The following is a 23,773-nucleotide window of genomic DNA, read 5'->3' as shown; positions in this document are numbered from 1 at the left end:
GGTATTTAAAGGATGAAATTCTGGCTGGCAGATGGATTTCTTGGCATCACTATACATGCATCACAGAAATTGTTTTGTTTCAGAGGATTCAAACAAGATGCCTGACATTTCTCAGAAGATATTTCTACTTATAAATATGGTTACTTGTTAGGTGGTGGTGTTAATGAACAATAACAAAGGTTTTTAAGGCTTGTGTCCTGTTTATAATTTTGTGTGATGCGTCAAAAGTGCATTTACTGAAACTCATCCTAACTCAGAGTCCAAGTATTTGGTCTTGGTATATAATGTTTGTATAGATCCCCTCATCCACACATGGGATTTCTCTGTATCTGTATTATCTCACGTATGTGGCACAATACATGGAAACACTCTACTATATACCTTAACTAACATGGAATAGAGAAGACCATTCAGCTGTATATCTGTGTGGCCAGAGTTGCTGTCTAGGATAGAGTACTTGAAGACCATCCACAGTTCCTTCAGATCACTTCTTGCCATATGTTACTTGAGGATGCTACAAGGTTGTCATAATGTCACATATTCTTGGAGTATGGGAACTTGTCTGTCATTCAAAAATGCAAATAAAAGCTCTGGTCATGTAGGAATCTCCTTTGGGCCTAGAATCATCAGAAAATGAAAAGGGCCAAAAGAAGAACATAAGGGCCAGCCTTTTGCTTTTAAACAAATGACTACTTATATCATCCAAGGAAGCCGATAGTGGTGTCCCTTCTTGAAGATCAAAGGGTAGAGCCTTTCTATGGTGCCTCGGTCGTTTTGGCATAAACCACAGAATTTCTTTTCTTTTCCTTCCAAAATACATTATTTCAACAAACACTCAAGGAGTATCTCCTATGTATCTGGCATTATCATAAGGACTGGTGATGCAAGAGAAAGCAAGACAGCAAGGCCCCTTTGGTGGATTTTTTAAAAATGGCTGTAAAATTCATAGACACCCCTCACACTGAGAAATGAGTATGCATTCCCTCACTGTGAATATGGGTAGATTCATAACTACTTTGACTGTAGAGTAAGGAGAAATGATGCTATGTGATTTCTGAGACCAGGTCATAAAAGGTGAGACAGTTTTTACCCTGTTCACGAGAACACTTATACTTGGGGTCCTGAATTACCACTTAAGAAATCCAAATACTCAAAGCTGCCAAAGTGTGAGGAAGCTAAGCCATATGTATGTACATGCCCCAGGTGACAATCTAGCTCAGATCCCAGCTGACAGCTGGCTTCAACTGCCAGACATGACAATGAGCTCTCTTGGACATGCAGCCCAATTGAGCTCCATAGGATTAATGTAGTTCTGGACCACATTTGACAATGACTACATGAAGGACCCCAGGTAGGATCTGCCTAGCTGAGCTCTTCCCAAAATTACTGTCAGACAAAATCATGAGCAAAAACAAAATGATGTAGGTTTTATATGGATTTGCTATCTAGCAAGAGCAATAGATTTTGATACCTGGACATGGGTGTTACCGGGACCAGTGAGCCTTAAAGTGGCTGACAGTGAAGGTCTGAAGGAGCATGAGTGGAATGGCATTAGGGACTAGAAAATAGAAGATCTTTGATATATAGTGATAGAAAGTTTGGGAAAATGGTCACTTGCAGATAAAGAGAAGTGTATCTAGTGAACTAATTGATCTGGCCAGGGATATTTATTTCTAAGCTGAATGTTGAAAGTGACAACTAATTTCTTTTAGCTGAATATCATAAGATAAAGAGATGTGAGCTAAAAAAGAAATTATCCCATTTTTAAGCAGAATGTAGGGCAAATAAAAATGACCCCTGATTTGCTAGTTTCAAAAATAAAAATATTTCTCATCTCTAGTTTTTCTCCAAAGAGGACTCTCAAAAGTAAGAAAGAGCCTCCAGGGAAAGATCAAATCCCGGGTGCTTTCAGGAATGTGCTCTTAGGGCAAGCATGAAGCAAAATGTGTGGCTGTAAAAACCTTTCTTAAGAATTGAAGTATTTAAGGTGATTTCTCATAGATCGTTTCAAAAAGTCTTTTACTGATTTTCAGGACATGGTTTCCAATCCCTCTATTTTCAATTAACAAGAGCTGTTCTGAGAATCTTAAAGGAATAGGTCCCAAATACCCTCATAAGGAATCCAAAGTAGACATCTACTCTGAGGCCAACTTTCCAGTTTTTGTATAGGGATGCACTGTTTGAGATTGAATATTTTAAGCAAAAATCAAGAATTTGTATCATTATATAAGCTAAAATCATTCCAAGTTACAGGTGAGAGGCTTTTTTTTGTTTTGTTTTTGAGATTTACCTCAACAGTCTCTAAAATATAACCCTTTTTTTCCCAATGGGAAGTGTATATGTGGCCACTGTGCTTTTGCTTTTACCAAGCTCTATCTGTCAAGTCCATCAAATGTAGGACATCTACTGTTGAAGCAGGTATCAAGCATACATTGGAATCCCCACTAGAGGTTGCTAACCTGTTAACCATATACTAGATACATTCTCAGGCAGCTCAATTTCAGGGAACGGACAGAAGGATTTTAAGTTTGAAGAGAGCATGCTGTGTTGCAGTAGTGGCAGGTTTCAGAGGCAGAGATGTGAAGATTAAAAGGAAGTTTACAGACTTGGCATTAGGAGGTACACATGATCTCAGCCCTGCCAGAGCTTCACATCGGTGACGAAATACTTGACAGCATCAAATAGTACACTTGATAATGGGGAGAGTTGCTGGGACTCGTACATCCATTTCCCCACCATGCACTAACAGGAAGGAGAAGAGTTCTCTGGAATTGTGTTAATAATAGAGTCTTTTGCAATGAGCCATATGACAAGGTGTTATTGAACAGTTTGGAAAATCGGATTCAGTTAAAGCATGTTATTACAAGAGCAACATACAACAGGGCATTATTAGAGAAGCTTCAGAATTCATGGGAGATCTAAATTCTTCTTGTTAGCAAAGCTTTTTTTCAAGGAAAGAAAAAAGAGGGGTAAGAGATGTGTGTTTATGGAACCCAACCAAATGGCAGAGATGAACTGGAAGCCTTAGTTGAGACTTGGGGAGTTGCAGTTGATGGTGCTGGTTTAATAGCCCTCTTAGTAAATCGACTTCCCTGAAAGTAAGGCCCCACAGAGAGGTTTCCAATCTCCAGCTCTGGTCTGAAATTTCAGGTAAAAAAGAAAAAAAAAAAAAAAAACAGGAACCCCGGTGAGAGACTGTGTACATTAATTTAGTTTTAGTGTATGACGTCTAAGTTCAGAGAGAACGGCTGGGACCATCCAAGTACAAATCACCTTTAACTTAGAAGCTACCCATTTATATGGGACTTTTTCAACATTGGTTGCTGGGTGAAAGGAAAGTATCTTCCTGCCCGTTTTGGAAAAATTGGTTATAGAAAATATGGGTAGTTTTTAGCAAACAAGAGTTGCCACGGAAGCCTTCTTTAGCCATATAGAAATTAAGATCAGAAAACAAGGAAGAACCAAGGAGACGAGTCATCCTTGCAAGCAAAATTGCCCAGTAGATATTCTGGCTCCTTCTTGTAGGAGGCAGGGATCATGCTTGTAGGGACTGTAAAGAACAGAAGGCCGATGCTTTTCCCTGCATGTAGGAGTCGTTAACCTATAAGTAATCCTTGATCCTGAGTGGGACAGATGATAGAAGACACTGGTGAGAATTTCATTTTTTTTAGGTCCATATTTTATAATGCTATGATCTGCTAACTAGGAACAACTGTATAGCTCCCCAGAAAGCCACATACCACAGAGATGTCTGCTGACACAGGGAGACTCTGTTTTATTAGGCTGGGCCAGTGACAGTACTGTCTTGGATGACTAGCATTGTGGAGGTGAGTGTGAGAAACTTTCCTATTACCCCAGTGACAGAGAAGATCAAAAAATAAATACCCTGAGTGCCAGTTCAAATCCTCAAAGAGAAAAGGAAGTTGTTTGGGCTCAAAGGAGGAGTTGGAGACTCAGACACTAAAAGTAAATTCAGTCTTATTTTCTTTCCCATACTGTAAGAAGATTTTTTTATGGAAGGTGAACAGGAGGCTACCTTTTCCCTCTCAGGGACGTCCTATACGATGCTGCCGTCCGTGCACTATTGAGATGCCCCTGTTGTCTGGAATCTGGATGCTGGATCTCACAGCTGTGTCCTCCTCCAGGCATTGTCCTTGGCTCAAGGAAGCTGCGTCACCCAAGGTTATGCCCTCTTCCTATGACACAACACACATCTAATGCCTGGGCAATGCAGGATACAAAGGTTTCTTCCCCCTTGTCTTGATTCATGATACATCTAAAGGGCCACTCCACCTTCAGAGATCCTCATGGGATTCACTGAGGCTGTGAGGTTGTTCTTATAATTACATCACAGGTCAGCTTCTCTTCTCATGTATCTAGCTAGGATTAGCACTAATTCCCTTAAGAAATTAATTTAATTATTTTGGTCCTAGCTTGATGTTAAAACACTTCACTGGATTCTGTTGGAAATCAAAATTATGATCTGGTCTCTGCCTTCAAGGAGATTTTTAACTTAACAGAAAAGATAAATGGCTACAAAACAGAATGCAAAGCTGTGCGGCCTGAGTATAAGGTGCTAAGGCCTTCATTCATCAAAGCGTCAGCACCTACTGCGTGCTTTGTGCAGCAGTATGAAGACAGGCAAAAGAGGCCCTGCTGTTAAGGAATTCAGTGTGTTCTGGGAAGGGAAAAATCTATTCCTGACAGGAGTTTCTTCACAGAGGCTCAATTTGTTTGTTTATTTAAGTCCCCACTGACGTCCAGAAAGAATTTGAGTTGGATCATAAAAAGTAATTAAGTATTTCATGGAAGGTTGGGGTGTGATGGAGTGGGAGGAAATTCCAGGTTGAAGTAATAACATGAAGGCAGTAAATGGAAGACCATTTTCTCACAGCTGTTTCTGGTAGGGTCTTTCAAAGTATAGCGGTTAAGAGAATGTTTACCAGGCATATGGAGTCCGAAGTTGGAAAAGGCCTAAAGACAAAAGTGAGGAATTTTGGCTTTGTTTAGTATAAAGCATAAAGATTTTTTCTATCTTATCTCCTATATTTATTTATAACTTCATTGTTATCTCACAGGCTCTCTGACATCCTTTCATTATTTGTTGATAATGATATCACAATCCCTATTCTTCACGTCCTCATTTTATGACTTTCACTCACTTCCATTTGTCTTTATCCTTAGCCATTGTCTTTAAGAAACAATACGCTGTTGTTTTAAACCACTTAGCTTTGGGATGGTGTGATGCACAGCAGTAGACAACTGATAGAGCCTTGGGACTCTTGCACAACAGCCTCACTCAGGTGTGGCCTGGAAAGACAGCAGTGGGGGCAGTCTTCCCCATTGGCAGAGTTTTGGTGGTGTGCATTGTCATCTATTTGGGGTCAAGACGAGTATGTTGATGTAAGGTTGTATAGAGACTCCATAGCAGTGAAAAATGTTCAGACTTGTTGGTCAGGGGATTGAAAAGAGAAAAGTTAGAAAGATGAGACAGAGAAGTCTGGAGAAGAAACATGTGAAATGGCATGTCAACATGGGCATGACATGTAAATAACTTCGATTCACATAATCATGTGGACCAGAGAGAATCTACTATTGAAGGGGCCCCAAACTATCTTACAGAGTAACTTAGTTGATAATAGCCAGTCTTTGTCAAAAGCCACCCCAGTGTTGTACAAAGGGCTTATAAGGAGAAGCCATGGAGGCAGGCATGTAGGGTATGTATGGGCCCAACAACATGGACTACCATTCACCAAAGTGGAGTTAGTACTGCTGCTGCCAGCTATCTAAAGTGACAGCAGTAACACTAATGCTGACCCTCTATAGAGCCCCATCCCTTGAGGGGACCAGCTAGCCACAGTTGATTGTGTCCATTCTTCCATGTTAGAAGGCAGAAATTTATTTTGAATAGAGTTCTCTATGTGGTTGCCTTTCCTGCCCATGAGGCTCATAGGCGACACCATTACTCAAGGTCAAACAGAATGTTTAATCCTACCAACATGTGATCCTACATAAATTGCATTGGACTAACCAATGCACTTTATAGCAATTGAGATGTCACAGTAGGCCCTGACAATGAGATTCACTGGTCTTATCACATATCCTATCACTTGATTCTGCTAGCCTGGAGGAATAATGGAATGGCTTTTTAGAGGTATACCTAAGGTGGCAACTTGGAAATTATACTCTACAAGGATATGGTGCACATCTTTTTTCTCCAGGATGAAGAGCATTCCTTAAATCATCAACTATTGTATAATGCTGTGTTCTGTAAAAGGAAGAATACATGCATCTGGGAACTAAGGGTTGCAAAGAGAAGGGACTCTACTTATCACATTCAGTGACCCACTTGGGAAATCTATACTTCCTATCCCCACAACTCTCGGTCCTATAGGTTAATAGTTGTGATTATCAGAGGGAGGATGCTTCTACAGAAGCGCCATTAAATTTTAGCTATGACTGCCACATGATTACTTTAGGTTCTTTGTGTCAGGAGTTCAGTAGGCCAAGAAAAAAATCTACATCCTGGTAGGAATAATTGTCTCTGATCATCAGGAGAAGGTAGGGCTGCCGTCAATAATAGGAGCAGACAAAAATACATTTGTCACCCAAGTGATCTGCTGGAGAAAGGGTAGAGTGGAAGAGGGCTCTTGGTATCCCCCACACCAATTTTTATGGTTAACAGACATGAAAATGTACAGAAGCCACATCTTGGGAAGGTCACAGTAACTAGGGGCTCAGACCTCTCCTCTGAGGGGAGCCTGGATCAACCCATCAAGTAAGTGAGGGAGACCAGCTGAATGACAGTCAAAGGTGAGCAGAATCTAGTAGTTAATAGATGAGGGAGACTATAAATGTCAGATTCATCCTAGAGAAGAGCTGCAGGGGACACTGTAATTTGTCCCACTAAACTCCTCATAAAGCTTTCTTAGGAAAAGGTACCAATTATAACCCTCAAGTTGTTAAGTGAAACAACAGTGAAGCAAGTGGAACAAAGTGGTACAGGGATGGATTATAGTGGATGCATTTGAACACTTCCCAGATTTGCCTTTATGAGTCAAGGCTTCATGATCTCAGATTCTGGTAGTGTTTGCTGATGATTTACAGTTGCATGCAACCCTGGGAATTGACCTCATCTGAAGGAAGCTGCCTTGCCCAACCTATCCCTGGCTATAGCAATATCCAATGATGGATCGATTGTTGTGGGCTACCTCCCCCAATGTGGGACATCTTTGTAGGATCATGTCAGCCTAGAAGATCTCTGTGGCATTGACTGAGGCTACTGTTTTGACTGTATCTCATTTTAACTTCTCCCTCTGCCTGGTCTTGTCTCCTTTGCTCTTTCACAGATATTGACTGTTAAGAGCACTCCAGAAAATCTCCTGTATGCAAATTCTGGGGGAACTTTACCCACAACAGTAGGGTAAATTCACAAACCTAAATGGCTCGGAAGGGGAGATCCTGAGCCCTTCTTTATTCTAATAACCTCCTTAAGTGGTTTTGTTTATATAATGCTGAGTGTAGGAGATAGTTAAACTCTAAAATAATAAAAGTTCAGAATTCACAGGGAGCAATTTCATAAGGAGGGAACACAAATGAAGGAGTAAAAAAAAAAAGGGGGGGGGGAGAGGAAACCTGATGAACATGAGAGGGAAAGAGAGGAAAGGACTTCTTTTTGAAACCAGTGAAGGGACTGAGTTTTGCATCCAGGTTAATGAGAGGAGGTAGGTACATGTAGATATAGGAGTCACATAGGATCTATGTCCCCAGCCCCAGCCTAGAGATTTCTATGGGTCTTTGAAATCAGGACTTTGAGGGGCAGAAAAAATCTATGGCAGATAGGTAAATCACAAAATACAATTGGTGTATCAAGTCATATTTTCCTTTTAAGGTTGATTTTTTTTTAACACTAGTATCTCTTCCTTCCTAAATGTATTATTTTCTATTTAATTATTTGCTGCTGTCATTGTGATTTATTGGCAGTTCTATTATAAACTTCGTGGTCATCTTTGATTTTACTTTCTCTCAAAGGCTACATAAAATACAACTGGAAACTTCATTGGCTCTACCTCAAAATATATACAGAATTTAGGAAATTCTTCAGGCAAAAAGCATAGGAGACCAACCATAAACTTGGATCTACATCAAGGAATGAAGAGCATTGGAAGTGGAAGCAAGGTAACATAAAATTAATGTTTCATATTTTAATTGCTTCAAAAAGTAACTGTCTAAAGCAAAGATAGTAATGTATTATATATTTATCACAAATGTAAATATAATATATGTGACAACAATAGTAGATGGAAGGGAGGCATGGGGTGTATAATACTTTAAGGTCTTTATAGTGCATATGAAGGTATACATTATTTTAAGTTAGATCCTGACAAAATTGCATACTTAAAAACCTACAGTAATCATTACAAGTTGTATAGAAAGTTGTATAAAAAGTTTACTCTATAGTAGAAGTAAGCTAAAATTAAAAAATACTCATAAACTCAAAAGTAGGGGGGAAAAGAGGACAAAAGGAACAAAGAACAGAACATTAGAGAAAAATAGCAAGATGATAGAGTTTCCCCTAACCAGAGACTATTTTCATTAAATATAAATAGTATAAATACACTAAAAGGCTCAGATTGTCAAACTGGATAAGAAAACAAGATGAGGGATCCCTGGGTGGCGCAGTGGTTTGGCGCCTGCCTTTGGCCCAGGGCGCGATCCTGGAGACCCGGGATTGAATCCCACGTCAGGCTCCTGGTGCATGGAGCCTGCTTCTCCCTCTGCCTGTGTCTCTGCGCCTCTCTCTCTCTCTCTGTGACTATCATAAATAAATAAAAATTTAAAAAAATTAAAAAAAAAGAAAACAAGATGAAACTATATGCTTCTATAAGAAAACGATTTTAAATGTAGGACATAGATAAGTTTAAAGTAGAGATGGAAAAAGATATACTATGAAAATACTTATTTAAAAAAAAAGGCTAGAGTAGCTCTATTATACTGGATAAAGTAGACTTAAGGGTAAGTAATATTACCAGGGACAAAGAGGGACATTACATAATGATAAAGAGGTTAGCTCTACAAGAAAACAGTATTATCCTACATGTGTATGCATCAAACAACAGAGTTTCAAAGTACAAAGAGCAAAAATTGATACAAATAAAAGACAAATTCACAATTATGATTGGAGATGTCAATACTCCTCTCAGTCATTGATAGGACTAATAGAAAATTAGTAAGGATATAAAAGTCTTGAACATTATTTTTTTTAAGACTTGAACATTATTGACAAGTTGAGCTAATTAATATTTATGGAACACTCCACCCAACAACTGTAAAATACACATTCTTTCCAGTTCAAATGGACCATTTACTAAAATAGACCCTCTTCTAGGTCATACAAGCAATCCTTAATATGTTAATACATTTAAACAAATTATAAAGTGTGTTTCAGACTTTAACAGAATTAGACTAGGAATCAATACCAGAAAGATACATACCGTCCCCAAATATTAGAGAATAAAACTAGTTATTTCTAAATAACGCATGGGTCAAAAGAGGAAATCACAAGAGAAGTTAGAAAATATTTTGAATTGAATGCAAATAAAACAGAGCACAATCAACTTGTGGGATAGCAGTAAAGCAGCGCTTAGAGGCAAACATATATATCATTAGATGCTTATAGTACAAAATGCAATCAGAATTCAGATCCTCCTCAGTTCTGCTTATGATCTATCACTCTTATTCACTCAGGTTGTTGCAAAGCCCCAACTCATTTCCTTGCGTCTTTCTACTATTGTCCATTACAGTTTATTCTCCACGCAGCAGCCAAAGCAATTCATTTGAATCCTGTGTCAGATCATGTCACTCTCCAAATCCTACATTAGCTATTCATTTTCCTCAGTGTAAACATGAAAGGCTTTATGAAACTAACTTGACCTTCAATGATTTGGCCCCATTACCTCTCTGACCTCATTCTTGGTTCTCCCCCCTCACTTAACTCCGTTCGTCCACACCACTTCCTTGCTTGCCCCAAGCCTATCAGGCACACATCTGCCTTGGGCCTACATACTGGCTGTGCTGTCTAGAAACAATCTTCCCTCCAAAAACCACATGGTTAACTCCTTCACTTCCTTCAGTTCTTTGTTTAAGTATGTTCCTCTCAATGAGGACTCTCTCGAGTCCTATTTTAAACTGTAGCCTTCCTCTCTCATTCCTATGGCACCAATCCTGCCCTATTTTTTTTTCCATGGTATATATCCCTTTCTAGAATACTATGTATTGTCCTTTGTTGGCTTATTTTTTACATCTGTGCCCCCCACTAGAATATAAACTCCCTGAGGACAACAATTTTTGTGTATTATAAACATCCAAAATAGTGCCTAGCATATAATATGCACTAAATTAATGATCTGAGGGATTAAGGGAAGGAAGGAGACAAGGGAGGAGGGAAGGTAAGGGGTGGGGGAGAAGAAAAAAATCAAGAGGAAAATAAATCTTCTATAATTTCAGTTTGCTAATATTTAAGGATAGATTTATGTTTAAAGTTTTGGTAAACTCCAAACTACTTGTTATAGAACATATAACTACTCCAAAATATTCAAATTTTCTCTTTCTTTTTTTTCTTTAACCAAGTAAATTTTATTCACAGGTGAGCCATAAGGTACAAACCTTTTTTTTCTCTTAATATTTGTTTATTTCTGTGGTAAGCCCTTTAGAAATCTACTTATTGCAACTTTCATATTTCTTCCCATTTCTCTACATGACTTTGTAGATTTTTCTGGTTTTTAAGTATGACGTTTGAGTAAATATGGGATTCATAATGGGGGCTGAAACTGGCTGTGCACGTGTCCACATGCCCTGGAAATTACATTTCAATATAGATACTGTGTATTTAGTCCCAGGGGAATCTACATTCATTTTTTTCTGTCTTAAAAAAATTTGAAATATTCATTGATTGTGCTTATAAGGCAATTTAGAGGTTAAGAGTGTGCCTTGCAATCAGACTCCCTGAGTGTGATTCCTGGCTCTGTTCCTTACTAGTTGTGCAATGTGAGCATATGACTTACCATTCTGAGTGTCTGTTTCCTGTATAAAATGAGAATACTAATACTGACTTCACTGGTTCTTTGTACAAAAAGAAAGAATACGTATACAAGGCTTAGCAGCATATATAAAACTTACTATTCAAATGACAATTATCATAATCATTAATATTTGTAAAATCCTATTTTTAAGTAAGTTACTTAAAACTTGAAAGTTTCCCTTTATAATGTTATCTATACTGGATGAATCCCCAGACTATATGAGATAGCATGCAGAAATTCAAGAAAAACATATAAAGTGCATTGTACACCTGGATTAGCCATATAAAACTGCCCTATAGAAAGAACTGAACAAGGAGAAAGGAGAAAGAAAGGTCTGCATTCATTCACTTACTCATTCAGTAACTAACAATTATCAGCACCTTTGTTTTGCTAGATGTGTATCAGTGGTAATTTTCTTCAGAAAAATAGACTCTGAGTTATGAAATCCTCTTGCACAGAAGCTCTATGGGTGAGACCAAGACATCCTCCTGCACAGGGCTCACCCTCTAACCTGTGGCTCACCCTCTAACCTGTCAGGACCTCCTCTGAAAGTAGTTCAGTGACTTTAGCAGAGCCTATTCTCAGAGTTATTTTTCAGATTCAGACTGGTTAACCCTATTTGTTTCCTATCAACAATATTTTTACCACTACGAACTTTCTCCCTACCTCCATCTCGATCCACATAAGATAATTCAGTTTCATTTCTCTCCAAAGTTAAAAGTCCCCAAAGAAAATGCTACATCTTTTTTTATTAGCAGCAACGGGGTGTGAGGCCAGGGCCAGTAACAAGAGAGATTATGGCTCAAAATATTCCCTCTCCTCCAAAAAACCTCAAAAATAAATTATACTCCTAGTATAAAGTAAATCTAGGTCCTGAAGCTTACAGTTTTCCTTGATTTTTAACCAAAACTGCATTTGTGTTCTTGAAACTCCTCTGCTGTGTAAATGACAGATTCCATTTCTTAAAGTTTGCCCACAAATTGGTTTTAGTTGTTAAAATTAGTTGTCAAACTTACCAAAAATTATTGACTTTGAGACAAGATTAGGTTTTGATTTCTTTAAAAGGGCCAAATTGGCAGTTTTTCATTGGCATCACTTTCCAGACAATAATAAACTCACATACTATTTAAGTCTGCTTCAAAAATGGAATGCTATATACAAGTATGTGTTTATCAGTGTGGGAAGGGATTTTGCTTATTCTGAGAGTCTAGAGCCAGTTGAAACTACACTAGAATGTTGTTGGGATGCCCATCAGCATTTCATAATCTCTCAATCACCCTGTGTTTTTCTGTCTAAAGTATAGTATAATTTCAGCTTTCACATCTTGAAAATTAACTCCAAATCACTTCACTGGCTCTGTGAAGAAGGGAAACAAAGGTGTATTCAGCCTTTCATTAGGTTTCAATTAATTATGATTCCCCCAGAACAATTCGGGCACAAGAATTTAAACTGTCAAATTTGCCTTCTGGGATGCTTTTCTTCCACAAATTAGTGTTTCTCCAAAGCATCCCATAAAAATAATGACCCTGACATTCTAGACAAACAAAGCGTCTGCTTTTCTTTCAACAGTTCTTTTTGAGCTAGGAGATACAGTTTTACATCTATAATTACATAGCAAACTGTATTTCAAAAACACTTTTAAAAACTGGCATTCTGTGTCCTTCAGATGATGAAATCCAGGCTCTGTGGTTGAGGCACATATACTTTGTGAATGATTAAAAAACGAATTCGCAGAAACTTGGTCGATGGCCAGATATAAGTGATGAATTTTTAGGCAATTATAAAAATGTTTGCCTTTCAAAGCACTTCTTTGGAAAGGGAAGCCATGTCCTTTGGAACCACTTATCAAATGTCTTTTATTATCTGCTGCCACAGCTATCATTGATAACATGTGAACAGAGCTTCATCTCTATATAACAGCTGGAAAATCAACAGATCGTATTCATTCACTAGACTTTTTTTGAATATCCGTGTGCGCAAAGCTCTGTCCTGTGTCTTATATAGGTAGGAAAATATGAGACACTCCTTCCTCAAGGAGTTTGTAAGTAAATAAAGGAGAAGAGACATTGATATAATTAATTATGTCATAAGGATGAAAGATTGCTTTAAAGATCCATTTTGTTTTAATATAGAAAACAGAGGTACAACCCGAAGTAATGTTTAAAAGACTCACATAAGAAGAATCCTTGGTCCTCTTCATTATCATTTCACTGGTTCCCTTTCCCATATCCCGCACTTCTCCATAACTTCCCTGCACCTCCTGCAAATGAATCCAGGCACAAGCCCTTAAAATGTACTTTTCTCATGGTATATGCTTCAGAATTTACACACAGCTACCTTGGCTGAGGCTTTTTCCATACTAAGCATAAAATAAATTCTACAGCTCAAACACAAATCTTGTGCCTCATTCCTCTCGAAGTGTTGCATCTATTTGGTGTCATTTAATCTCAACAGCAGGGCATCCATAGGGATTGATTTATTAAAGGAGTCTGCTCAGATGTGCTCCGGCTGTTATCCAGTATTTCACATATCCTGTGAGCTATGAGGCTGGCATTAGAAGGTGGTTTTCCAAAAGCTCTGCCCAAAGAAATTCTTTATTAGGCTTTATTGATAATTTATAACAATAATTATCCATCCCCAGTTATCCTAGAACAGCTAACCTTACGACAGAAGTGGCCCCTCCACTCCTCCAGGGATCATAAAAAACAAAGTGAGCAAAGAGTTTAGAGCTACATTGTACCAGGAGACAGTCACCGCTTCACGTCCTCAGACTTCTAGCTACCCCACAGTGAGTCATGATTGGATGCCCTCAGGACCCTCTTCCTATCCATAAACTGGGAGCACAGAGCTGATATTGAAGATGCCAGCAGTGTGTATAATTTGAATGCATAGTCCTATATTTCAGTTCTATTTTTCTGGTTGTTTTTTTTTTTTTTTTTTTTTTTTTTGTCCCATGGATTGTACCACTTTCCCCAAGCAGTTAACTGACAGAGCACACTTTTGCTTCCAACTCTGAGCCCCACCCTCTTTTCAGATCTCATCTTTCTTTTCTCTTTTCTTATGTTCAGATGTCCATTATTTCCTTCTCCTGATGCTTCACCATACTATAGGCATTTATAAAACAGGCTAGGGTGGGGAGTGGTTTTGACAGAGAAAGAATATTAAATGCTCTAGCACAAGTGCTCTTTCAGACTTTATTTACTTTTCACATCCTATGTTCATTTCTGACTGTGAAGGGCAACCATGTCCTTGATATATCCATCAACCAAAAACAATACATCAAAGCTCTAGTCGTGTTCCAGGAACTGTCTAGCACATCATCTCTTTATGTCTAGAGAAAACATTTACTGACTCTCTTCCCACACTTTAACATTTAGACATCCTTCTCCTTTGATATGTTGTTCTGATTTTCGTAGTCTTACACTTTTCAATACAGAAATATCTACTTAAAAATGGAAAAAATTAATTTTAAGCAGACTTGCCTTTTCACAAGATGTAAGTATTCATAAAATACCCAAGATATATTAGCTATGGCAGTACCTTTCACGGATTCACACAACAATGTTTTCTTCAACATATACTGAAGAACAGTAGTGAACAAGATCTCAAATTCTCAAGTAAGCATTAAATAATACATTTTCAAAGGAAGAACTGCTACAAGGATATTTGTTTTCAAAAAAGTCCAAGTCCCAGCAAATTATGTTAATAATACCAAAGCATTCATAATAAAAAAATTATTATTCAACATGTTTTCATTAAGGGAAAAACCTAGATAACAAATAATAGCATCATGCCTCATTTACCTCCAAAGATAAAATTGTAGATGACTTCTTATGAGGCAGTAATTTATTTCCAAGGCAAGTCTGTTCCTGTTGTAGACTTCATTACCCCAGGTGATTCTTCACTGCACTGAATCCAGATGTTTTCCAAAATTCTACATTAAACAGAAAAATAAAAGCCAAAAATTGAGAGGAGCTGGATTTTATTCTTGATATTTTCACTCCATTTTTTCAGGCTAATTTTGTTTTTAATTAAGTAAGAGTAGATTTCTTCTAATGACAATGTTGGTAGTGACTTCTCCAAGAGAAAAAATAAGACTGTTTGAGGTATTGAGAACGGGTCTAAGTTCTCTAAATCCTTTAGTTCTTATTCTTTTGAAATATTGCTTCTAACAGATTGAGTTATTTCACATTGAAAACTCAAGTCCTGTTGTAACATAATTGCCACCGGCAGTTATCTGTGAAATGTTTTGAAGACTAGAGTTGGCCTTCACTCCTTAAAGCAATGTCTCTTCAGGATTCAAAAAAGCCAAACTCAAGATTTCCCACATCTTTTTTTTTTTTTTAAAGACTTTATTTATTTATTCATGAGAGATAAACAGAGAGAGAGAGACAGAGACATAGGCAGAAGGAGAAGCAGGCTTCATGCAGGGAGCCTGATGTGGGACTCGATCCCAGAGTCCTGGGATTATGCCTTGAGCCAAAGGCAGATGCTCAATCACTGAGCCACCCAAGCGTCCCGATTTCCCACATCTTTAAATGCTACTTTTACCACCTCATAGATTTGGCTCACTAAACTTTCTGCTAGGACTCGTTCAGGAGGTTTGAGGAAAGAAGGGTGAAGAACAAAGAAAAAGTCACTGAAAACACAGGTGTTTTGGCACAGGCCAGTCCTTTTCTGTCATCTTACAAAGAGTGTGCTCATGGTATTTCTACTATCAATATTTCCTTAGGTTACAATATTATAATTATCTGTAGGGCAAGAACGAGGTGTATGGGGTTCTATTAATTCAATCCTTAGTACCATGCCAACACTGGCACTTAATAGATGCTTTTAAGTAATGTGAAAGTATAGTATAGTAATACTATAAGTGTAGTAATATCTGCTATAACTCAATGGAGCCAACATGATGGATTAGGAGAGTAACAAGCAAATTCCATTTTTTGTTGTTGTCTTTTTTTTTTTATTTTATAGAAACAGAAATTGTATTCCAATGTATCGTATGACACATGGCCTAACATGCATTCCATGTCCCCCATGCTAAGATGCCCCTATCTTAAAACCAAATGTGCTAAAAAATATTTTTTTCTAAGCTTTTGGTAACGGCTTCCAAACAACCCCTCTGTCCGTGGAATGTGCCACCAACTCATTGCTATCTCCTTCTTTAACCATTCTTCCTCTTCTCTTTAATTCATTATTTTGTAGAGAATGCTCTTAATAATCCTAATGTATTCAATGTTTTTGACCTCTTTAATAGTCTTGCCCATGCGACATAATAATTACATACAGCCTTCTACTCAGGTGGTGTGGGCTTGATCTCCATTGCTAGATGGGAAGTGCTTTAAAGGCAGAGCCTATGTCTCATCATTTTATCATCCCCTCAGTGTTTGCCCCATTGTTGAACACACAGCGAGGCAAATAATGTCTCCTGAGTTTCCTAGATCCTGCAGAACTCCAGGCCTCTCTAACATGATGCCCTCCTATATCCTCCCACTGTAGAGATTTCACCCCTGAGATGTTCTTTACTTACTCATTTCCCTTGCTGCACGGTGATATGCCCTGTCCTCAGTCCCCAGGTTGATAAGCAGTTTTTCTAACCATAATTATTTATGATTGTGGTTTTTTACCAGCAGCCAACTAAAGATAAGGCCCCACCTCTTTAAACTGATGATGAACAGGGATCATGCCAAATCAGTATTCAAAAATCTGGAGGCATGTGGGGTTTTGAAATCCCTAAAATTATATAAAGTAGGTGGCCAATTACTCCAGCTGGGCATCAGGCTAGGTTCAGACCCCACATCCTGATCATTCAGCATGTTGCTTGTTCTAGTTATTTCCTTTCGGCTTCAGGGGAAGAAGCTGTTATAGCAAATGTTGATCACAAATGAAAAAGGTCATGCTGATTTTCAAAAGTATAAAGTATGCTGTACAAAAGAAAAAGAACAGGTGAAATGTTGTTTTTGAAAAATGGAGCTACTATGTTTGACAGATTTAAAGATAGAAAACAGAAGTCTGGAAATAGCATAGGAGACATAGGGGAAAAATGCCCCGGTGTTTTTAAAGAGCTGATGAACTAAGCAAAAAAGAAAGAGAAATAATTAGAAATGAGTTGACAGTAATGGCGAAAACTTGAGGTTTTTAGAAACATTGTAGCTCAAACATTAGTCCCACTACAAATTGATCTTAACCTCATGATTGAAAACATGACGTCGAGTGTGTGAGTAGCAAAGCAGGGAGAGCTAGAGTGAGGGAAATAAATTGTAAAAGCTGATTATCCTCTTGTAATGCTTGTATTTACAGTAAAAGTACAATCTTTAAGGGTCTCTGGAGGAAGACTGATTGAGTTTTACAAATTTATTTCCTTTACTATTGAATTAAATAAGTGTATTTCTTGAAAACTTTTACATTCCATCTGAGAGAATAGAGTTAAAATCCAGGCTGTTTGTGAACAGCTTATGGAAAGGTTGGGACTGATTTGTGATTTGCAATTATTGGCCTATTGAATTGTCTTTATGGTTTTGTGAAAACCATCTAGTTTCTTGATTTTAACATTTAATCTCACCATATGCATTTCCTTCATAAATTCAACTAAAGATTTATGGCAGTATAATTAGAATATTATGAAACAGGATCACTAGTCATCAGACTTTAGTTCACTATGGTCCATTAGATCTTCCAAGCTGCATAAACTTGGGTAAATTACTTTTCTATGAATAATTTTCTCATCAGTAAATTAAGTTACTAATAATTTATATCCCATATGATTGTCATTAGGATTTAATAAAAGAAAACATGTAAAACACCAGGCATGGATCAGCTATAAAGCAAGTATTTGATTAATATTATTTTTCAGTGGTAATTCAGGTACCAAATCTTAAGCCATGACTCATAGAAAATGTCTTAGGGAATATTTCAAAATCTAGAAATTAGTACTAGGGAGCCATTACTTTCAGAGATTGTGTCTATGGCATATACATTTTAAAAATTTATTTTGAGCCCTTAACAAAAAGTAGTATATTTTCATAAATAAAAATATACATATTAAAATGTTGATTGTCGTTAGGGAATTTTCAAACTTTATAATATTTTGCTTATCATGTATTTCTGGACAACTTAGTTTTTTATGTGTATTCACATAAAAAACTTATCATGGTTTTGGCCTTTTTTCTTTTAACATAATACTTTAATGTTCTGATGTCTTTGATCACCAGATTTGTTGTTTCTTTCATACTAATTTTAACATGTTCACCAAATAATTTGGTTTAAATTCTTAATTCTTCCTCTTAAACTACATTATTTTTAACATTAATTGTAAGTTAAATATGCAGAAAATATAATGTTGGTGTGGAAGGGATTGGTAGAAAGAGGTAAAAATAATGTTAGACCGAATTTTGTTTTGTTTTAAGTAGGCTCCACACCCAGTGTGGAGCCCAACATGGGGCTTGAAATCACAACTGAGAGATCAAGACCTGAGCTGAGATCAAGAATCAGACACCAACTGAGCCATCCAGGTGCCCCTGGACTGAGTACTTACAGATCTGGATTCTAGTCTTGGCTTTGCCCAGGAAGAAACCATGTGCATTTGGCAAGTATAACTGTATAATGACATTAACAACCAGCATCCATTCAGTCCTTTGTCTTTATGTGCCAGATACTCTTCTGGCTCTTTATGTTTATTTGCTTTACTCAGCTCTTACAGACCTCTATTGTCAAGAACTGTGAAGGGTCTAAGATGTCGCTCCACTTGGAAGCTACTATGTTAGCCTGTCACAATCACATGGATGTTGGCAGAAGATGTGAGACCCGTGAGTCACAGACGAAGGTCTTTATTACCTACATAGATATTAACAGCCAGAATATCAGCATTTACATCAGTTCTCTGAGGTCCAGGTGATTTCTACACACAGAGAGAGTCATAGTGCAGGAGAAGAATGCTGAAATAAGGGAACCCAAATCTTTTAAAATGGAAAGAAAGCATATCTCCAGAGGGAGACATCTTTATTTTGCTGAGTTGTAAGCAAACCTGCTCTTTGCCCTGAGGCAGACACTATAACCTTCAAGGCTGTCATCTATACAAACATCTTTGAAAAGGTAGTCCGTGTGACTGCTCAAAAGACAGGCAAAGAAACCTATGGAGAATTGTCTACCAACACCTGTGAAAAGATACTGTAAAACTTGATATCACAGATGGAGGAACAAAAGATCTGAGAGGCTAAGTAATTTGCCCAAGGCTTGTGTGATTGTCTGACCCAGATAACGGATTCCAAGAGCCTGGAATCTTCAACAGTGTAATCACTAATATTACTTTGAATGTAAACATTATTATTTAAATATATATTTGCAAATATCTTCTCCCATTCTGTAGGTTGTCTTTTAGTTTTGTTGACTGTTTCTTTTGCTGTGCAGAAGCTATTTATCTTGATTAAGTCCCAATAATTCATTTTTGCTTTTGTTTCCCTTGCCTTCATAGATGTATCTTGCAAGAAGTTGCTGTGGCCAAGTTCAAAAAGGGTGTTGTCTGTGTTCTCCCCTAGGATTTTGATGGGTTCTTTTCTCACATTTAGATCTGTCATCCATTTTGAGTTTATCTTTGTGTATGGTGAAAGAGAGTGGTCCAGTTTCATTCTTCTGCATGTGAATGTCCAATTTTCCCAGCACCATTTATTGAAGAGTCCTTTTTCCAGTGGATATGCTTTCCTGCTTTGTCGAATATATAGCAACATGTAAATGTAAGTTCTAGGTGCCATTACCCCTGCACCTCAATTTCCTCATCTATAAGTGGGCACAGGGACAGGGCAGAGAGGGCTGAGTGAGAGGCTCTCTTGGAATTCCTTTCAAATTTAATATGCTATGATTCTAAGATTTGTCTCTTAGAATGAAGAGACAGCGTAAGTGGATGTGATACAGACTAGAAACACAGGGAAGAAAATAAGAGCATCTATTTCATTGTCAGTGTACATTTTAAAATTTTTATCTGAACCTTTGCATTCCTTAATTAAGTTTTATGAGATTCTTGAGAAAAATGAGTGTTGAATGACTACTACTTATGGTATTTTGGGCCTTTCTAATTATAGTTCATGGCTAGAGTAAGCAGATACTTTGTTTTCCAACTACCCCTATCATAAAACTTCCTTTTTCTATAATATGAGTGAGAATATTATCTAAGGATAAAATGAGGGTAGTCTTCAAGCTGCTTATGCCTGGCATGTTATCAGGGAAGCATGTCCTGGATAGAGCATTACCAAAGAAGGGAAGGAAAAGCAAAGAAACTGTAATAACATTAGTGAGATAGGCTGTGAGTCTTCCTCACATCCAGAGGAGCTCAAAAGATATTTTCTTGAGTTGGAATCTGGCTTTAAAACTATATTTAGATATGGACTGACACTCTAACCCAGAACATAATATCAGACATTTTATCTTATCATCACTTGTGGGTCATATGCTGCCTGTTTCCTGGAGCCTTTTGAAACCTCATTTTCTTGCCAGAGAAATGCAAAAGCAGTCCTCTTCCTCTTTTACAAGTTGATATAATGAAAGGAGTCTCTTTTTGAGCCTCCTCTTCTTTCATTCTACCCACTTTCTCCATGATGTCTCATCTACTCCCAGAGCTTCAAAGGCCATTTGTATGCTAATAAACCCCAAATCTCGAAATATAGTTCAACATGCTCTCTGAGCTCCTAACTTACGAGATCAACTTTGTGTTTGACATCTCTACTTGAATATGTCAAGGATATTTCAAACTCAACTTGTCCAAAATGGAATGTACTATCACCACCCTGCAAACCTGCTTCTCCTTAAATATTCTTTGTACATACATTTAAGGGCATCACTATCCAGTCAGGTTTCTAAGCCAAAACCTGGGCATTTTTTACTTCACTGTCCATGTCCAGTAAATCACCAAATCTTGTTAATATTCCTTCCTAAATGTCTCCATTTCCACTGACACCATCTTTGTAGAAATTGCTGTTAATTTTGATCTCGACCATTGTATAATTCTCTAAATGGTCTCTTGTAGTCAGAATTATTTATATAAAATCCATATCTGATCATGTTAGCCTTCTGCATAAAACCTCTCAATGGCTTCCCATTTACCTACTGGATAAAGTTTGAACTCCTAATATAATATACAAAGCCTCTATAATTTGGCCTCTCCTCACCTCTCCAGCATATTGATCGCGTATCTTTATTCTAGACCTAATAGCCTATTATTAGATCCTTACACCAAGCTCTCTCTTCCCATCTCTCACATATTATCCCTTCTGCCTTGGACATTATTTCCATTATAAAATGGCTATTCATACTCATCCTACTCAGCTTAACAAATCACATACTCAGAGACACTTCTCTGTTCCCTGGAGCACTATCGTTTCCCACAGTGCCTTGAGCTTCCCTTTATCATTAGTACTGGGTTTCATTTTATAGTAATTATTGATAGCAATACTGTCTGCCTCGCTGGACTTCAAGGCTGGGATAACATCATGCTTGAATCTCCAGCATCTGACCTTGAGCAAGGTACTTACAAAGAACATGATAAATTCTTATGAATAAATAAGTGAACAAACAAAAGATCTTCCCAGGTGCACTTTTGTGAACAGGAAATTTGCCAGTCTGGAGTTAACCTCTTCCATACCTCCTTCCCAATATATAGTTGGTAGAGTCTAGAAAATTTCTTGAATCAGGGCTCGAAGTACCTGCCTTAGTTGATTAGTCAAGATTTCACAGCCAAGTTGAGATAGTTCAGGATTAGTCTTCAAAATAAAAAAAAATAGGCAATGTCAGATTTTTCATACATGTACTTTACACACTCTATGTCTTCTATGTTTAAGAATTGAAATTTTATAAACTGTAGAAGTATTTAAAATTTTCATTTCTCCTTTTTATCCTCAGTTTAAAAAGTCTTTCCTTAGGTGAATAGTAAGGTTATTTGTTCCCTATCAAATAGGAATTTAAAGCAGGATGTATAACCACATTCCCTAGCCATCAAATTTAGTCAGTGTCTTGAATGCCATCAAATAGATCATCAAAATGTATTTTAGATTAAATAGAGACAGAAAGGAGGAGGAGGAGATGCTTTCCAGATTATGACATTTAAATTGTAGGATTCCAAGACAAAATTTTGAAAAGTCTCCTTTCTACTTTTCACTCACCAATTCCAGGGATATTTCTGTGTTGGGGTGGGTGAGTTCTATTCTTGTGGGTTTTAAGCATTTCAGTGGCTACTTGGGCAAGAAGCAGATCTAGGTTTTCTTCAGTTGAGGGGGGAGAGTGGATAAAACAGGGGAAGAAGAAAACTGGGTCATACACTTTCTTTTTTCTTCTGTATCACTTACTACAAACTAGGTTGTTTTTGTGAACCAATGATAAATAACCATGAAGTATCCGTGAGGAACCTTGGGCCTTTCGTGCCAACAACAATAAAATTCGTAAATGATTGCAAAGTTATATCAGAGATAAGGAGATCTGACTCCTCCCTTTAGCTCTATCAATAAAGTAACATGATTATAATTAAAGTGATTATACCTTCAGATTTGCTCAGGACAGTCTTTGTTTGCCCTGATATCCTGGGCTAATTATTAATAATGACCCCTTCACTCTGAAAAAAGGTCCTTAGAGTATAAAGTATATGATTATCTTGAATATGGACAGTTAGTATAATACCAACTCAATAGGGTTTCTTTGTTTCTTTTTTTTTTTTTTGAGAGACTGCTACTCTCAAAATGACTCTCTTTTTCATTTGCAATCTAATTTATTCTTTTTTGTAATAAATCCACTAGGTAGACAATATTACTCTTTTAAAAGACAGGAAATTTATGATGGAGAAATATTAAGGCATTGCTCTAGGCCACACCACAAATACATAATAGCCACAACTTAAATCCTTTCTGGGCAATTGGAAAACCCTCTTCTTTCATTTACATTATTGCAGGATGAAAGTTAAGCCTTAAAAATACACTACCTCCTTACCCCCATAAATAAATAAAACACACAGACAGAAGCAGCAAGCACTCCAAAGTGACTAGATGCTGGACAGTCGAGTTTACATCTGGGCAATGAGGTGTGATTGACTTAATCACAGACTTGATTACAAATTCTAGCAGTTCCATTGTCCTGAGTATGTTTTTAGACCACTGTCTACACATCCTGGGGGTCAAATAAGAAAAAAGCTACAGCAGGAGAACTTTCACTATGTGCTTCTCACTGGCTTTGTGGCACTGGAAACAGAACGGAACTCCTCCCCTGCGTGCTGCCCACTGCTACCAGTCTTTCCCACACCCCAGATATGAAGAGAGATAACAAGGCCCTCAAATAGAAGTTTCCTGATTGTGAGTCATGGCTTACTCAGCCTTTGTTACAGAGAACCTGGAAGCCTTTGAAATACACTGTTGATTTTGGCAGTCTTAACTCCCTGTGCTGTTATCAAGAAACAAGCTACATGACTAATTTGCTTGAGAAATTGCCTCTGTAATGAGTATATTAAGAACAGCCTATGCTAAAGGGGCTAGTGTTTAATATACGGTGTTCAATGTTTGTATTTATGAATATGTACTCATTTCCTTGAACAGTGCTTCACACGTATAGTTCCTAATAAATATGTTATATTGAATTAAATAAAAATACCAATAACAGCTAACATTATTATGGGGACATTTAAGATAAGCAGGAGCCAGGCATTATATTAAGAGCTTTATGGA

At 37.5% G+C, this 23,773-nt stretch overlaps 1 protein-coding gene and 2 long non-coding RNA genes across 12 annotated transcripts in view; 1 reads left to right on the top strand and 2 right to left on the bottom strand.

The window, feature by feature from the left end:
* Nucleotides 1–15,228, bottom strand: part of ITPRID2 (ITPR interacting domain containing 2) — a 110,747-nt gene extending 95,519 nt beyond the window's left edge. For 2 of the 4 annotated variants that reach the window (XM_025460389.3, XM_049106392.1), the window contains exons 1-2: nucleotides 14,885–15,228; nucleotides 13,255–13,341 (exon numbers count right to left, since the gene is read on the bottom strand). The gene's annotated coding sequence lies outside the window, so the exon portion shown is untranslated. The remainder of the gene's footprint in view (nucleotides 1–13,254; nucleotides 13,342–14,884) is intronic. The other 2 variants (XM_049106390.1, XM_035696893.2) reach the window with 2 other exon arrangements.
* The window catches only part of LOC112668210 (uncharacterized), a 75,970-nt gene extending 56,542 nt beyond the window's left edge, over nucleotides 1–19,428 (top strand). For all 7 annotated transcript variants that reach the window (XR_007408788.1, XR_007408784.1, XR_007408787.1 and 4 more), the window contains 2 exons: nucleotides 8,032–8,178; nucleotides 18,491–19,428. This is a non-coding gene — a long non-coding RNA (uncharacterized LOC112668210). The remainder of the gene's footprint in view (nucleotides 1–8,031; nucleotides 8,179–18,490) is intronic.
* A 2,283-nt stretch (nucleotides 19,429–21,711) lies between these two features.
* On the bottom strand, nucleotides 21,712–23,350 carry LOC125754463 (uncharacterized). Its single transcript, XR_007408789.1, has 3 exons — nucleotides 23,281–23,350; nucleotides 22,229–22,327; nucleotides 21,712–21,829 (listed from the first exon to the last, which is right to left on the bottom strand). It is a non-coding gene; the product is annotated as an uncharacterized LOC125754463 (long non-coding RNA).
* Between the last annotated feature and the right edge of the window lie 423 nt (nucleotides 23,351–23,773).

Source organism: Canis lupus, chromosome 36, assembly GCF_003254725.2.
Source record: "Canis lupus dingo isolate Sandy chromosome 36, ASM325472v2, whole genome shotgun sequence".
NCBI classification, from domain to species: domain Eukaryota; kingdom Metazoa; phylum Chordata; class Mammalia; order Carnivora; family Canidae; genus Canis; species Canis lupus.
This window is presented reverse-complemented; position numbering and strand designations above follow the sequence as displayed.